The sequence below is a fragment of the Panulirus ornatus genome, chromosome 42 (genome assembly GCF_036320965.1).
Source record: "Panulirus ornatus isolate Po-2019 chromosome 42, ASM3632096v1, whole genome shotgun sequence".
NCBI lineage: Eukaryota > Metazoa > Arthropoda > Malacostraca > Decapoda > Palinuridae > Panulirus > Panulirus ornatus.
In genome coordinates, this window is record NC_092265.1 from 2,018,811 (window position 1) to 2,036,465 (window position 17,655).

General features: G+C 47.6%; 1 protein-coding gene across 1 annotated transcript in view; it reads right to left on the reverse strand.

The window, feature by feature from the left end:
* LOC139762000 (A disintegrin and metalloproteinase with thrombospondin motifs like) overlaps positions 1-17,655 on the reverse strand; it is a 181,672-nt gene that overhangs the window by 82,077 nt on the left and 81,940 nt on the right. Inside the window, exon 2 of the mRNA XM_071686780.1 lies at positions 4,147-4,694. The gene's annotated coding sequence lies outside the window, so the exon portion shown is untranslated. The remainder of the gene's footprint in view (positions 1-4,146; positions 4,695-17,655) is intronic.

The following is a 17,655-nucleotide window of genomic DNA, read 5'->3' on the forward strand; positions in this document are numbered from 1 at the left end:
TCTTGCTCCCCTGAGGAACCATGGACACCTACGTTGGTCTCCACGAGAGTCTTTACTTACACCAAGTGTTCCGTGGTTCACCAGCGCTGGCAAACACAACCGTGTAATTCAAAGAACCAAACGACCATACCAAGAGCTACATACACCCAGTCCACACTTACACCCATGGCAGAAAATCCTGTGAAGGTTGCACTCACGGAGTATGCCAAGCTTAAACCCATTATGAAGAAACCAATCAAGCTTGCCCTCTTCCCTCAAGGAACCTAATCTACACCAAGACACCATTATAGGAGGCTTATCAACTCTATCTGTATTGATCCTAGACAAGCATCTAACGTAACCCACTAAACACGCATCCATTCAGAGTTGCCCATCAGACCCACAGGTCCTCCTTGGCCTACTCATTAAATCTACACCCATTCACATCTATTCATCAGAGCCACACACCCATCCAGGCCTAACCACTATATCTAAACCATCTAAATCTCTTCATCGGACCCACACACCCAGCCGGGCCTGCTCACTAAACCTACACCCCTTCACCCATACCTACACACCCACCCAGGCCTACCCATTGAACCTACACCCACTCAGCCTCATCCATCAGACCCACACCCTCATGCTGGCCGACCCATGACCTTAACACCCGCCCCCCGTGTGCCCCTGAGAGAATAACCCATCAGTCCATGTTCCTCTGGTCTCATTAACCATCCCGTCCGTGACCCCTCCTCTCCACACTAACTAACGTCTCTATACAACAGAATTAGATCCAAAAGAACCTAAGACTCTTTGTTGTGTCGGGAGGTCAAAGCTTCAGAAATCCTTTGGAGAATTAGCGTTACGATTTATGCTTTGTCGGTAGTCCATAGATACGTGGAATACAACGTTGTAAGAGGAGCCATCAAGTTTTTTTTTTCTCTTTCATAACCCGAGAACACGTTGTGCAAGGGAGAGAGAGAGAGAGAGAGAGAGAGAGAGAGAGAGAGAGAGAGAGAGAGAGAGAGAGAGAGAGAGAGAGAGAGAGACACTGGCCCTCCATTCATCCGGAGGTCGTGACAGGTGTATGAAGTGAGCGGTGGTGGTGGTGGTGGCTGTCGTGGTTGTGTTGGTGTTTAATGTTGTGTTGCGGGTGGTGGTGGTGGTGGTGGATGCAGCGGCAGCGGCGGTGGTGCTGATGGTGTTGGTGTTGAAGGTGGTGGTGATGGTGACGGGGATGTGGAAGGCCGGGAAGAGGTTTACGCAGCATCTACACCAATACCACCACCACCACCACCACCACCACCATCTTCACCATCCCAACCACCACCACAATCTTCACCACCACAACCACTACCATAAACACTACCATCATAACTGAGCCAACATCGGCGCCACCACTACTACCACCATCACCACTATCACCACACAACCACTACCACCATCAACATTACAATCACGTCCACCACCAACCACAGCCTCCACCATCACCACAATCAACAACAGCATCTCAACCACAACCACAATCATCACTGCTACGCACACCATAATCACCATCACCACCACCAGCCACAGCTCCTCCAACAAGACATATCCACCACAATCACAACCTCCTCCTCCACCACCACCACAGCCTCCTCCACCACCACCACCACAGCCTCCTCCACCACCACCACCACAGCCTCCTCCACCACCACCGGATTACCTTGAGTCCAACACCTCATACAAAGGGTTGTTTTATCTGTTCCCAGCCTGATCAGCCGCGCTACCTGTGCTCCTGAGGGCACCACCGCACGAGCCCTCACCCATCCTGGCGGAGATCATGACGAAGGAGGACATTACCACACTAGACACGATCACCATGTTCATACGTCGCTACCAAGACCAGGTCCGCGGGCTCTTTCAGACGAACAGAGATGAAAAAAAAAAATCGGAGGTAGAGTGTCCCTGGGTGTCAATGAGGTAGTGTCCCTAGGTGTCAAGGAGGTAGAGTGTCCCTGGGTGTCAGGGAGGTACTGTGTGCCTGGGTGTCAGGGAGGTAGAGTGTCCCTAGGTGTCAGGGAGGTAGTGTGTGCCTGGGTGTCAGGGAGGTAGTGTCCCTGGGTGTCAGGGAGGTAGAGGGTCCCTGGGTGTCAGGGAGGTATAGAAACCCTGTGTTCGGAAGGTCGACCGTCCCTGAAAGTTTGGATTACTCGCTACATTGCGTTGAAATCACCAAGAGTATCGTGAGGTGGTGAATACTGTACCACTCATTACAGTCAATTGATCTTGTGCGTGTGTGTGTGTGTGTGTGTATATATATATATATATATATATATATATATATATATATATATATATATATATATATATATATATATATATATATATATATCTGCATAAAGCCTAGGAAGGTGACCATAAATACAGAACGACTTTATTTACACTTGCAAATTGCGTTCTTGAGAGAGAAATTGTGGAGTCCTTTTTAGTTTCCTGGACTCACAGTAAAAACCTTAGTATGTGCTAAGGTCATAATGAATCACAAGACTAATTACTCTACCTCCTGACCCACCCAGGACATGACAGGTCAACTAAGGTCACCGGAATCGAGGCAATAGGTATCAATAGGTCTTGTCTATACTCACACACACACACACAATCTGCAGGCAGATACCCCTACGGGCAATACACTATTCATTCTAGCATGACCACCATAAACAACTTCACACTAAACTTATGAGGAGGCAGGTATCGTCTGTCAGTATTTTATACCATAATTATGAGAACCATACATATATCGTCACTCATTACTTCACATTAAGGTTGTGAGGGCTCGGTATCGCCAGATAATATTTCACACAGAGGTCATGAGGCACGGTTATGGTCGACGATTTAGTATGGCACACTAAGGTTATGGGGACCATGTACTCAGTACTGAACATTAAGGTTATGGGGACCATGTACTCAGTACTGAACATTAAGGTTATGGGGACCATGTACTCAGTACTGAACATTAAGGTTATGGGGACCATGTACTCAGTACTGAACATTAAGGTTATGGGGACCATGTACTCAGTACTGAACATTAAGGTTATGGGGACCATGTACTCAGTACTGAACATTAAGGTTATGGGGACCATGTACTCAGTACTGAACATTAAGGTTATGGGGACCATGTACTCAGTACTGAACATTAAGGTTATGGGAACCATGTACTCAGTACTGAACATTAAGGTTATGGGAACCATGTACTCAGTACTGAACATTAAGGTTATGGGAACCACGTCTCGTCAGCAGGTATGTAACACAAAAGTTAAGAGGACCTCGTACTGTCAATCAGTATGTCACTCTGAAGTTAAGAGATTCATGTGCTGTCACACAGCTTGTCATACTAAGATTAGGTGAACCATTTACCGTCACTCAGTATGTCACACTGATGATACAAGGATTATGTATCGTCACTCAGTATGTCATACTATGGCTATGACGACCATGTATCGGCACTGTAAACATCACACTAGACTTGGAAGACCATCTACCGTGTCTCAGTGTGTCATACTGAAGTCATATGGATCATGTAGTGTTTACCGAGTCTTATGAGGGATAATATTTATGAGTGACGAAGAGTATGATAACTTGATAATCTGTACTGGTTGTGGTTTAGCTGGTTATGAGGTCAGCGCACCAATCATGTGAAGGTTGATGAGTTGATGATGAGAGCAGGTTCTAGTTGACTGGTCGTTGATGAGGTCAGCGACCAGTGATGGCAAGGTTGATGAAGTGATGATCGGTACAGGTCCTCACTGGTCCTCTGGGATCCTTATAGTGCATGATATATATATATATATATATATATATATATATATATATATATATATATATATATATATATATATGTGTGTGTGTGTGTGTGTGTGTGTGTGTGTGACCTCAGTACCTAATTAATGAAATCCTAATCATGGAGATGATGGTCTCCTTCAGAGTGAGATAGTCCTGAACTGTATTTCTTTTCGTCCAGTGACGACCTCGTCGTAGTTGACTTTTAACCCATGATGTGACCACATGAAGCTCAACTCCCATAACAATTCATATAATGTGTGTGTGTGAGACTGTGTTACCGGGCTCCGCCTGCAAGGATTACACCGCAAGTGAATAGGATAAGAGGACTGATACAGCAAGGCTACACACCTGGTGGCAGGTGTGGGAACCTGCTATAGTAGATCCAGTGACGCCGTGGTCACACAGGCACTGCCTTGATGTGCCCTGGTGTCGGGACACAGGCACCTCCCTGGCGAGTCGTGTCCTACCGTCAAGATACGGCAAGTGTTATCTCCCTGAGGCTGGACACAAACACTGATCACACAACACTGCGGTCCACATGCACGACACTGTGAGAGTGGTGGGGCGGCGCCCACCCTGGGCAGGCACACGCGGGTGTACCGGGACGAGGTGGGCAGGTGCCACGGGCCTTGGCGCTCTGCTAGGGACACTCCGAAGGTACTGTACTAGGGCTGTCCCTGGCTGGCAACCTGGCGGAGGATGGTAGTGTGTGCGAGACGTGGGAGCCGCAGGGACGGACTGAACCCTCCGCCCAGCCACGGACAGTTATAAGCGGCGGGTCGAGGCCTTGGGTGTCCTGAGACCCACGCCAAGAGAGGGCGCCACCACGCCACAACTCGCCAGAACCCGCCAGATTACGCCACACAACACGCCCTCCCGCCAACCACAACTCAATCCTGTAAACATCAATATTTCAAGAATTAATTATCCAATTATGAAAATTAAGATATCGAGAAAGATAAATCCTTACGAAATAACTTTGTCAGTTAAATAAACTTATATTGTTATTGTATGATGCGATAAAAGTTTGTATTAAACACAATTTTCATGTATATTGCTGCAAATTAGACAATAAAGAATATCAGTGATCATTTATTTATCATCTGTGTGGATGGCAGACAGCTGGCGGAGCGAGGGGTCAAGAGATAGGTAGCAATAGGGTAGCCGGTCCACACTTCCCAGAACTACCAGACCAAAATTACCATTACTGCTACCACCACTACTTTACTCCTGCTACCACCACAACCATACTACTTCCACCAACTCTGCCACAACTACCTTACTGCTGACACCAACACCACCACCACCACCAATGTCACCATTACATCTACTACCATCATTATTACCACAAGTACCATTAACACTACCATCATTATCAAAACGACCACAACTGGCACCAAAACAACCACTATTTCCCCCGCTTCATACTCGCCTCTGCTATAGTTGTCACCTAGCTCAGTATAACCACAATCATCTAGTCAACGTAACTCAGGGAGGCGCTACACATCTGCCGTTCTCACTTTCGTTCACTCCAGCAAAGCTCTCTACATCGCCACTGGTAACTGGTACATCAAACCAAGCCATAATCAACCTTGAGATGTGAAGTCTCCTTCCAAGGCTTGCGGACTCCCTCAGAAGAACGTCGACAGGCTGTGTGCCTCTGACGTGGGTCATCTCCACTTCCCATTTACTTCAGCTGGGGCGTCCAGCAGGCACCAGAGACGGGATCAGTACAACACCACAGGAGCCAGCAACACCACCTCTCCCCTGCCTGAGGACACTACCACAGAACTATCTAACTCCTGACAACGGCAGGAACTTCTACTCCCGCCTCTGAGCAGTCATCACACCACCACCTGTTGACCTGTTAACGGGCCATTAACCTGACTGCTGATCATCCAGTAACTCAAGACAGAAGTTTTGTTTTCCCCGCTCCCTTCAGGTCAACATCCTCGCCAGCGATCAAGGCGAAACAAAGACGTTGATGAAGGACATTGTGGGAAACTTTACCGATATAAGATTTCCTGTTTATTGAGATCCATCATGACTGTTGCGAATTCAGGGGGCTGATGCAACCTCGGTGATGACGGTCTGTCGTCGAAGTCAGGAAAGGCGATTGTTTCACGAGGCTTTGGTTGAACTACTGGACATCCAGGGATTGAATTCTCTCTCTCTCTCTCTCTCTCTCTCTCTCTCTCTCTCTCTCTCTCTCTCTCTCTCTCTCTCTCTCCACTTCCAACGTGGAGGCGTGATGGATGATCATTCCAGCCATTTCACGCCTATCGAAGTTTCCACACTACAGGTTCCAGCTAAGGTGTGTCTGGAAGGTCCGAGAACTGGAAGGTGACGAGTCGTCCGGACGACACATCACACCTGGACCCTGGATGGGGCAACCTCTCTCCCTCTCCCTCTCTGAACCATCATCCGTACCATCTTCCCTAAGTATCTCTCACACACTCTCACTGTATACCGTCAGACCAAAACATCTCTCACACACTCTCACTGTATACCGTCAGACCAAAACATCTCTCACACACTCTCACTGTATACCGTCAGACCAAAACATCTCTCACACACTCTCACTCTCGTATCAACACACCAAGGATCACTGACGCCGCTTTTCACTGGCGTCATGAGACGAAACGTTTCTCTTTCCCATGACTCTGCATACTCTTCCAGACAGAACAGTGGCATACGTTTTGTTTGGAAACATAACTCTCGATTTATCTGAGGATTAGATTTATCAAATATGAAATTAGGTTGCGGTGAGTTTACTTCTTTCATTTTTTCTTAAAGCAAAGAGCGATTCTATGTCCTCATAGCCTCTCTTCGTACGGCAGATTTCTCAAAGCTGGAATTAGTTTTGTCTATTATCTTTGTACGTGTTCTGGTTTTTCCTCCTTGCATTTCAGGGACGATAATTGAATAGTATGGTCTCTCCTGCAGGAGGAGTGTGACCTTTTCCCCTCCTCCGTCGCCTAGCATATAGTTCCCCGTAGCTAGAGGGGGTGAGGCCCTCGTCCTGTCCTGTGTTTTAAAGCTCACACGAAATTTCCGGTCATATAACAGGTGGGGGTGGGGTCGGATGATGGGGTAGGGGGAGGGAAGGCAATGCAAGTGACACTGGTTAGGTAGGGGGTTTCCTCGTGGATCGTGTGGCGGTATGGGAGTTCCTCATGGATCCTGTTCTTCTATTATTTCTTCACCTAACAGTATTGTTGTCCTGAAGAATCGATTGTTAGGCCAGGACTGTCGAAGGAGACTTAGAAACAAGATAATCCTAACTCCTGCACATCGAACGTGGGATGGCAGTTCCTCCTCTCTGTCACATCGATCTAGTATACCACCCATGCCAACTGTGTCCAAGTCTTTCTTCTGATATCACTAAAAGAACTAAACCTCTCTCTTTAAAGACTTGGTGGGTGTGTGATATCCGGGGAAACGGCTACTTCTATGTGAATTATCTCTTCCGTGGAAACGTGATCCAGGGGCCGAGGTTACTGAGGAATGGTCATTAAGTCGTTTCAACTGGTCCTTACGCTTACTGAGAAAAATATACCAAGGTAGGTCTTACAGCAGTTAGTGGGATGACCGTGCTTGTTCACCTGATGTTCGTACACGTGTTTCTTGTGTTACGTGCATGCATCGTGTATCACAGGCATAATACGAATCATCTGTGTGCCAAGTACGAAGCAGTCTCAAGTAACTGCTTTGTTGAGTCGAACTGTCGACTGTATAGGCAGGCACCCATGCTTCACACTCGACCTGTGGGCCAGGTAGGCTGGCACTTGACATGTGTTCGGTATACTCGACCAACGAATATTTCCCAGAATTCCACGTTTCTTCCCTGTTCTCTGAAACTTATTTTTCCCCTCTTATAATCCAACCTTCGTAGCACGTGTCGCTTCACGGGTGCTTCTGAGAATCAAGATATGAGAACACGTCTTCGATCAGCTGGTCCTCCAGCAAAAAATTGATAATCATGGTATTTTTTAAACGTGTTTCCAGCAGAAATGTCCCCCTGAGATGCGTATCAGCACATGGAGCTGCGAAGAGAGATTATACCACTGGGTCACGCACTACATATTCTCCAGAACAGCGAAATCAATTCTGCTTAGACCAACATGTAACGAGAACCTGCAGGGCGGAGATGTCCTCACCTTGTGTGGCCATGACCTCTGTCCATGGTACGTTCCGAAGTCAATGCCTCATACCCTGCTGTGACCCCCTCTGACCATCGAACTCAGCTCGTCCTTGACCCCTGACCCTATAATTTCCGACTTCTTCTTTGACCTTGCATCTTTGCATTTTGAACTAAGTTCAATGGAACTCTTTTGAGCGGTACATGAATGCCAAAAGTAATTAACTTTCTTTTAGTTTTTGGAGATATATCCTCTACATAGAGACAGATACCAATATAGACAAACTGATACAAAAAAGGACTTTATCATAACCTATCAAAAAGTTAAGATTACTGTGCGATATGAAAACTTTCTATCCGTAGTCGACCACAACATGTGAAAAGAAGAGAGATTATGACTCTGGGAGAAAACAATTCTGTCCCAGACAAACAGAAACACTGACAAATAGACAATGATGCTGACAAAAGACATCTGAAGCATCAAAGGATAATGGAAGAAAGGCAGCCCTCGGCCCCAATGTACGCACATACGCAGTGTTGGATGGACCACGAGGCCTGGCCCAGTCCCGCACACATACACAGGGATGGACGGACAAAACTCACTGGCTCTCTTACACAAAGGAAACGCGTATAATCAGGATGTGGAGTTCCTGATCACGATAAAGCTTAATGCCTTTTATCTGATTTGCTCTTTAGGAAAAGATATGATAAAGTAAGGTAGGAAAAAGGATGCAAAATTAGAACATTAATGTTCATGATGAGGAACACACAGAATCATGAAACAATTAGAGAACAAGACAAGGTAATCTGCCACGCTAGACCGGGTCATCAGCGGGGGTCCATGTGTGACGTCACCGGGTCATTAGCAGAGAGGTCATAATTCAGGTGAGTGTGTCAACACAGACCAAGGAGGGGTGCAAGTTCGTCGGAACACTCTTGTTTACGACGGAGATTTCCACAGGACCTGCCTGAGAGAGAGAGAGAGAGAGAGAGAGAGAGAGAGAGAGAGAGAGAGAGAGAGAGAGAGAGAGAGAGAGAGAGAGAGAGAGAGAGAGAGAGAGGAGTGCTAATTCGTATGGCTGTGTGTGTGTGTGTGTGTGTGTGTGTGTGTGTGTGTGTGTGTGTGTGGTGCGGGTATGTGTGTGGGTTCCGGCTGGGTGGAGACCGGTGGGTTGGGGAGGGTATTCACACCTTCACGTCGCAGGTTGGGAGGGAGCGGCAGGGACCAAGAACTCAGTTTCCTCTGAAATACTTGAGTCCTGAGGTAAACGCACTTGAGCGTCAAGTGCAAACACAGATTCACTCGAGCCTTAGATTTTGGCGAGCAACTGACTCGTCCTCTGTTTCTTTACCTTATCCGTGAGGCGTAAGTCCTCGAGGGGTTGTAAAGTCTGACGCTAACTTTGCTTCATCGTAAGCTTCTTCCCGGGACTACCTACCGGGGTGACGTAGGGGGAGTCAACAGAGCAGAGTGTCCACACTAACGGGAGGAAGGTGGCAGTGTCATGCCCCTAGTGGCCAGCGCCTCAACCCTGCAGGTGCTACACAGCCAAAACCTTGGCTTTTTACCAGTGGCGTGATGATGTGACGACGCTACATCCTCTCGTGTTGTGAGCTGACGACACCACACTCCCTCTTGTGCTATGATGTGACGACGCTACATCCTCTCTTGTGGTGTGATCTGACCAAACTTTGCCTGGGCTCCTTTCCATGTAGGATGTGTGTGTGTGTGTGTGTGTGTGTGTGTGTGTGTGTGTGTGTGTGTGTGTGTGTGTGTGCGCGGGAAGGCCTATCGTCACATGGATCAGGCGGATGTGTGGCCAGACATGGATGTGGATACGTCCCTGTATGGCAGGTGAGTCCCCGGGGAGGCCGGCCGGCACCTCGCTTCGTGGGGTTTCTTCCTCAAAATATCTGGTGACGTATTCATGCTTGCCTTGCACCACCTCATCTGTGGTGATGACACATTCGAACATCTGTAATGATGACACATTCAAGCATCTCTTTTGATGACACATTCAAGCATCTATAATGATGACACACTCAAACATCAGCAATGATGACACATTCAAACATCTGTAATGATGAAACACTCAAGCCTCTCTTATGATGACGCACCCGTGCATCTGTTAGAACACCTCCCATTGTTCCAGCTGACGCACGTGTTCGGTCCTGAACATCCCTCTGCACATGTTCAGCTGATGCGTAGGTCAGCGGGAGAGTACCGAGCGGGAGTTACAACTTCTGAATATAAGAAATTAATTCCCAGGTACGCAGGAAGACCCGTGGCATGACGTCAAGCGTTTCTCACACCAGAGCTCAGCTCCTTGTCCCTAGGCCAGAGCACAGCAGGTGATGCTGACGTCAGACTGTTATTGTGGAGAGTCAGGGAATTCACTTGGCCCTCCGCACATCACACGAACCCTGCTGACGTCACTTGAGTTAGCGTAGATCTAGCAATTCGTGGTCACAGGTCACCATATGGCTGATTAACACCACAGGTTTCATTCGTTGCTTCTCCCAATACAATATCCATTTCACACCACGTTGTCCATGACGTCACTGGTGGGTCATTCTTGACCTTTTTTCACCCAGGATGACTCACATGTGACCGGTTCTCCGGCTTTTTGATGGGCAAATCCCTTCTTTTATGGCGATATCAATTTGGAATGGCGTCATTAACTTGATCGCCCCCCCCACACTGTTATGGTGCAATGGCCGTGGTGACGTCACACGCACCAGCAGTGCCATCTTAAGATATCTGCAAAACCTTACATCTGCTATCATCACGCCCTGTACATTATCTTGTTTGCTTATCTTTATTTGGTGTTTGAATCACACGGGCGGGGAAAGTCCTGGGTACATATTTACGTCGGTAAAGACAACACGAGCGACGCAAACAATCTGTGGACGGACAGTGACAAGTTACAAAGTCGAAAATCGGAGACCTTGGTGGATACCGAGAGACGAGGGTGTTAGCTGGAACTGTTGTTATCCAACACACACGTGTTCGTGGAAGCTTTCGGAGAAAAAGCTCACCCGAGGAGGAGCATGATAATGACATCCTACAGGACTAGAGGGAGGGATGGTCGAAGCCCCTGCTGCAGGATGCTGCCACCCTGAACTGTCATTAGTTAATGCGTTATCCACAGAGGAAGTCATCATGTTTACCTCAGTAGAACACTAGTGTAGATACCAGGGTCAGCAACCCCGCTGCAGCGGCCGGAGGATAGCCTTAAGAGCCGTTGTCAGGGACACACCGATCAGGAGTCTGTGGAGAGAGAGAGAGAGAGAGAGAGAGAGAGAGAGAGAGAGAGAGAGAGAGAGAGAGAGAGAGAGAGAGAGAGAGAGAGAGGTTGTCCCTCGCCACCGTCATCAGAGCTAGTTGGGTGGACGCTGTGGCGTGACGAGCAGCGTAACGCCGGCATGAGGGACACGATCGGGGCAAAGGACGAGGAGTGTAATGTCCGGTATTATGAAGACGGTCAGTAATAGTTCCTTGGAAAACCGATTCCCTGCAAGTGACATGACTTAAGTATTTTTGCCATCGCATGTCGAGGGGAAGGACAACATAATGACGAGGCGAGGTTCACTGCGGACATGTCCTAAGACCTCGCTTGGCGGCGACGCTGGTTATGGTGGCTTACCAGTTCAGAGGAGGCCACGTGCGAAGGTGGCACGCCACATCTAAGAACTTGGCGGGTCGACGGGTCTGGTGTATACTTAGAGAGACGGCCTTGCTTGACCTTGGCATGATCCGTCCTGCGTAATTACGGCCCTGGTCAGGGGAGTCGACGACCAAGGCACGACACTGGCTTCTGAGGCGCTGCGAAAAGTCGTCAGAAGCGGTAGCAGGAGCAGCGACAGCAGGTCCTTTCTCCCACGACAGATGCAGCAGGGTCCTCACTCCCTCCCAAATCAGCTACAGTAGGGCTCTCCCTCTCATGACAGCTACAGCAGGGTTCTTCTTTCCTCCTACGATAGCTACAGCAGGGCTCTCTTCCCACTTCAGCTACAGAGGGAACCTCTCTCCCTTCCAACACAGCTACAGAAGGGGCCTCCTTCCCAAGACAGCTACAGAAGGGTACTCCCCATGACATCTACAATGGGGTACCATAACATAATAAATACAAGTTGAACCTCACATTGAACCTGGGAATGCGGTTTTCCGTGGCTGTCATGACCTTGGTGGCCAGTGTTCTTGCCCTGTGTTTCTGGCTCCGTCCAAGGTTTCCAGGGACGGTATAAACTCGCTGAATCATTGGTGTACCTGTCCATCGATGTTATCCACGCGTTAAAGCATGGGTGTACCTGCCCACTGATGGTATCCAAGTGCTGAATCGTGGGCATCTCTGCCCACTGATGGTATCTGCTCAATGATGGTACCCAGGCACTAATAAATGGGCATACTTGCCCACTGATGGTATCCAAGCATGGAATGATGGGTGTACCTATCCAGTGATGGTACGGAGTCAGGCAAGACTGGGTACGTCAAGGGTAGGACTGCGTACATCAATGGCAGGATCAGGTATTATCATGGATATGATTGGGTACATTAAGGGCAGGACTGGCTTCGTCAAGGGCAGAAATGATTAGCTTTTATCTAATCAACGTGTTGGATTAGACAGACAGATATGGATACTCCATATCATGTAAAGAAATATAACGAATTTTCTCATGAAATTTGCTAAATTAGAAACATAACGAATTCGCTCATTAGATTTGCTAAATTACAACTTTTTCTTAATTTTCTGAATAATGATAAAGAACTCGACAGTAGGTAAGAACAAGTCTCCAAAACGCATTGGTGATTTAAATGAACTCTCCCTACGAAGGGGATTCCTAGAATCATGTAAATCGGTCGTGTCATACGGCAAGGAGAAACTACTCCAGTATCAAGACTTTTGATTTCTAAGTTTTCTACATTTTTAAATATAATCCGTTGGCTATCACTACACATCCAAATATCTTAGTTTTTACACTTTCAAGAATAGGTATGACTTGTTCATAAGAGACTGTCTGTACAAGAGCGTTTAGATCACAGTTGCTTATGAAGTTTTCAGTGGTAATTGTTCCATATTTATGGATCGTGAAGTTTAAGTTCCGTAATACTACGTATGTTACTTGAAGCTCTGTATCGATACGCATCTCAAGCTATTACCTGAAGCTCCCTGTCGCTACGTACCTGAAGTGTTACTTAAAAAGATTCCGTTTGTTTGTGAGGTTCCAGGCGTTACTTCGTCCCGCGGATAAATAACATTGACCCTGACTCCCAATAATGTCGAGCAGGTGGTCACCCGCTCCCTCACGTTCACACGTCCCGTTTTCTTTTGGGGTGTCGCACCTGGCACCTGCCCTCGACCATTGCCGAGGTGGTGTCCCAGTTCACAACCCTGACACCACACAGGGTCACATCCCTTGCTGGGACCCTGACACCACACAGGGTCACATCCCTTGCTGGGACCCTGACACCACACAGGGTCACATCCCTTGCTGGGACCCTGACACCACACAGGGTCACACCCCTGGTTTTTATAATTTCCCCTTGGGTAGTTCCCCTCCCCCTGGGTACCATCCCTCCCTCCCTGGGTACCAATACCCCTGAACTATCTGGTGAAGTTTTATAACGGTGTCACTGTCTCATTTTGGTTGCCACACCCTCCCATCGGGGTCACTTAGACATCTGCCCTGCTGCCAGGTACCCACCTTTCACTCGAGTGCCACAGCCTGGCACCTGCCGGAGCCCTACTGCAGGTACCAGCCCTTCACTAGCGCGCCACAGCCTGTCATCCATCGGTGTCCTTACTAGTGGCGAGAAAGTCACAGTCGTGGGGTCCTCCCAGTCACCGCTCCCCAGAGACGTCAACCTTGGCATTTGTGGTCGTCATCAATACACTGTCATGTTATACCGTCATTAGAGGAGTAATGGTACGTTATGTACGGGAGCTCTGTGTCTTTATACGATTGAAGCCCTTCATCATCTGGGGCAGCAGAGAGCCTGAGGCCCTGGCCGACCCCTGACCCCTAGATGGTGGGGACGAGAGGCATCACCCGGGAAAGGTCACTAGCAATAAAAGAGAAACGTTTGTCACTCGTGACATTTAAGGTCAAAACTGTCTCAAATGATGAGTTGTGGAGAGAGTGTGAGAATGTGGTCACTCAGCCACATTCTGACTCCTGAGACACACACACACACACACACACACACACACACACACACACACACACACACACATACACACACACACTCTATGGAGCAGTGGTCAGCGGTACTGATAACGCCCATGGTCGAATCGGCATGGGTTCGAATCATGTGCTTGGTAGTCGGCCTACACCAACCCCAGGTGTTCATCCTTTTCCCGGGCCTGGTCGCTAAATGGGCACTTGGTGTAGCCTGGGTGGTGTGTGTATGTGTGTGTGTGTGTGTGTGTGTGTGTGTGTGTGTGTGTGTGTGTGTGTGTGTGTGTGTAGGAATAAAGACATGATACACAAATACAAGTTTAAGGGATGGGTCAAACTCGTGTAAAATTCGCTGCTCGTAACACAAGAATTGTACTCACAGATGGCAATCATGACAGACAGTATGTGGCAGGCAAACACCTATCAAGGAGGTACTCACACATGGGTACCGGGAGGTGGTAGCAGCCCCAGGCATGTTGCCACAGGTGGTAATGATACTGGGCATGTGGATTACTCTCTACCGAGGCGTTGAAGTCTCCAGCCACAGATACTTTAGCGGCCCCAGGCATGTTGCCACAGGTGGTAGTGTTACCGGGCAGGTGGATTACTCTCTACCGAAGCGTTGAAGTCTCCCACCAAACACACACACACACTTTAGCGGCCCCAGGCATGTTGCCACGGGGGTCGGGGGTAGTCGCACTGGGCGGGTGGATTACTCTCTACTATAGCGTTGAAGTCATCCCCCGCCGCACACTACGCAATTTATTGAGTGATGCTTAGTGTTTTTTTTTTTTTTTTTTAATGAACTTTCCATTCACACTCATCTAAAGCCAGAACATCCAGGATCTTCTCGTTAAATACAGCATCTGTTTTTTCCCCTCTTGTCCAACTGGTTTCATCCTCCCACACTCACACACCCCAAACTGACCTCTCGTGGAGAAATTCTCCTTTAGTTCTTTTTTCTGTTTCTATTTTTGGTTAATTTTTTGTAAGTAGTTATACGAGGAGGGGAAGGTTTCCAGCTCCTGCTCCCGCTCCTCTCAGTTGCCCTTTACGACACACAGGAGATAAGTGGGTGGAATGCTTTCTCCCTTTACTCTAGGGATAAAAGAAGTTTACGACTTAGGATAAAACAAACAATGAAAAACATTGTAAATTATGTGACCAAGTATCGTGTGTGAGATGGAAGAAAAATGTTCTCTTTGTGGACTGAGTTTCATCAATTAATGTGTATATGAAACCGAAAGTAAAGACATCAACGCAGATCAGAGAGGGGAACGTGACAGCCGCTGGAGTTCTGGCAGCTAACGTTAACAATGTACAGTGAAAACACAAACAAGCACACAGTGGGACGGTGAGGCTACGAACAGGATGGGATCGTTAACAAACAATCATGGTGCAAGCATGAGGGTGGCTGTCTGCTGGTTACTGATGATATTTGCAGTGGTTTGGATGGCGCTGTTCTGGTGGCGGTGTGTGAGAACTTGGATGATGAGCTGTTGTGGCGCCGAACTGCAGGTCGGGGACACGTTCCAGTATAGTGCAGGTGTGGGTGATGGCTGAAGATGCTTGGGAAGATCGTTGTGCTGAGAGCATCGTGATAGGTGGAGTAATAGGGGCCTAGGATGATCCTGCAGGATTTTTCTTTTTTCTTTTTTTATCTACACGTTTCCCAGTAGCCTCCCGCTGAGTGATGGACAGACAGGAAGACCAGCCCAGTGAGGCAGATGCGAGTTTGGGAAGAATGAAACTTACACTTGACCATCCCTATCGTTCCAGAAGTTGAGTATTACTGAGTGTAACTTGGAAATCAGATCTTCTAGGATTTCTCAAGTATAAATAATGATATATTTCTCCCGCCTGCGTTCTTGTGAGTTCAACCTTACAGATCTTTGTAGTTCAGTTCCTTTACCTGTGGTCTGTGAAAGTTCTTTGCACACTTTCTAGCTCTGCGACTTCGCCTGCCTTGAGAGGTGACAGTAACGCACAGCAGTATTCTGAATGAGTATCACACTTGGAAGAGCGTCGTCAATTTTTTTTTTCTACCTGACCAGCAGGTCTACAAGATCCAGTCAACCATTTTTCTGGAGGATATAATTGTCCTCTTGTTTTGTTCGTTGAAGTTAACATCGTCAGACATTATTACCTCAAAGTCATTCACACTGATAAAGCATGATGTAGTGATGTCTGCATCCGTCAGGATTTAGTACTCTTCAATTCCTTGACTTGCCGATTATTGGAGTGGGAAGTTATACACGGTGATGAACATGTTGTTTCAGATGGCCAAGTGGACGACTCTGTTTCTAACACTTTGATGATCCCCGTATCTTCCGATGATGAGATTTTCCGACTTATCCTAGAGTCATCTACAAACAAGGACATCAAATAATTGTGAAAATTAGGAACAGAAGAGGTGCGAGCAAGGTTCCCTTGGGTAGTAAGCTTTCTACTGTGGAGGCAGTGGAGACGGGCTGATGAACAGCAACGTGATATGATCTGTTCATTAGAAAGTTATACATATCCATCTTCTAGTCGTACCAATTATTCCCATTGTAAGCGTATTATTTGCTGTGACACAACAGTCATATCTATCAAGGGTCTTTGTAAAATCTGTATCACATTAGTATTATATATTCCAAAGTTTCCCAAATCTTGTCATCCTTTGTTCCTCTCTCCCAGGTGCATATTTCTGGTTCCATACAAACAGTGTAGTTCCTCATTTGGCCAAGAATCATATACATTCCCTCGAAAACTTTGTTTTTCTCGACATAAGCTGCATGTTTCCTCAGGCGTCTTAAACACTCTCATACTGTCTACATACTCATACTCATACGTCTACAAACACACTCATACTGTACAACACACCTTCCCAAGTGTCCACACATGACGCGCTGACTTCCATGCAAGGTCAGTTGCCTTCAGGTCCCTCACCTTGTCCGCCTGATGCTGCCGGTTCTACCAACATTCCCTCCACTCCCACCTCACCTAATGTCACAACCCGCTCCACCTCCACGTCCACCCCGTCTCCTCCACACCCATCACTGTCACCACCTCCACCCTTCTCACACCACCTTGCGCCACTATGACTACCCTGTTCCTCCTTCTGTGTCACCAGGACCCTCCGGCCGGCTCTCTATCATTTCTACCCGGCGGTAGGAAAAACCTGCCCATGTTTACTGAGCCAACACTTATCAGGGAGCCGCCAACCATCATTGCCAACACCAAACTCGTGCATGTCTTTATCCAACAAATGTTATCTTGTTTATCCAAGGCGGGCGTCGGGACCTCAGTATGTGGCATTACTGTCAGGAGTGCGACGCACACCTGCCTGGCTCAGTATAATTATAAACTGTCATAAGAAAGACATAAAAATTTGCAAATCACATCTTTAATGATAATTTTATAAGACTTTCTCAAGTGTTCGTTGAGTATTTCCTTGTTCTAGTTTGTGTCCTCTGTTCCTCTGCACCAGACAGTCTCCTCTGTTTTTCTTTCCCAGCCCAGCATCACTTCTGTTCTCCAGCCTCTATTTTCAG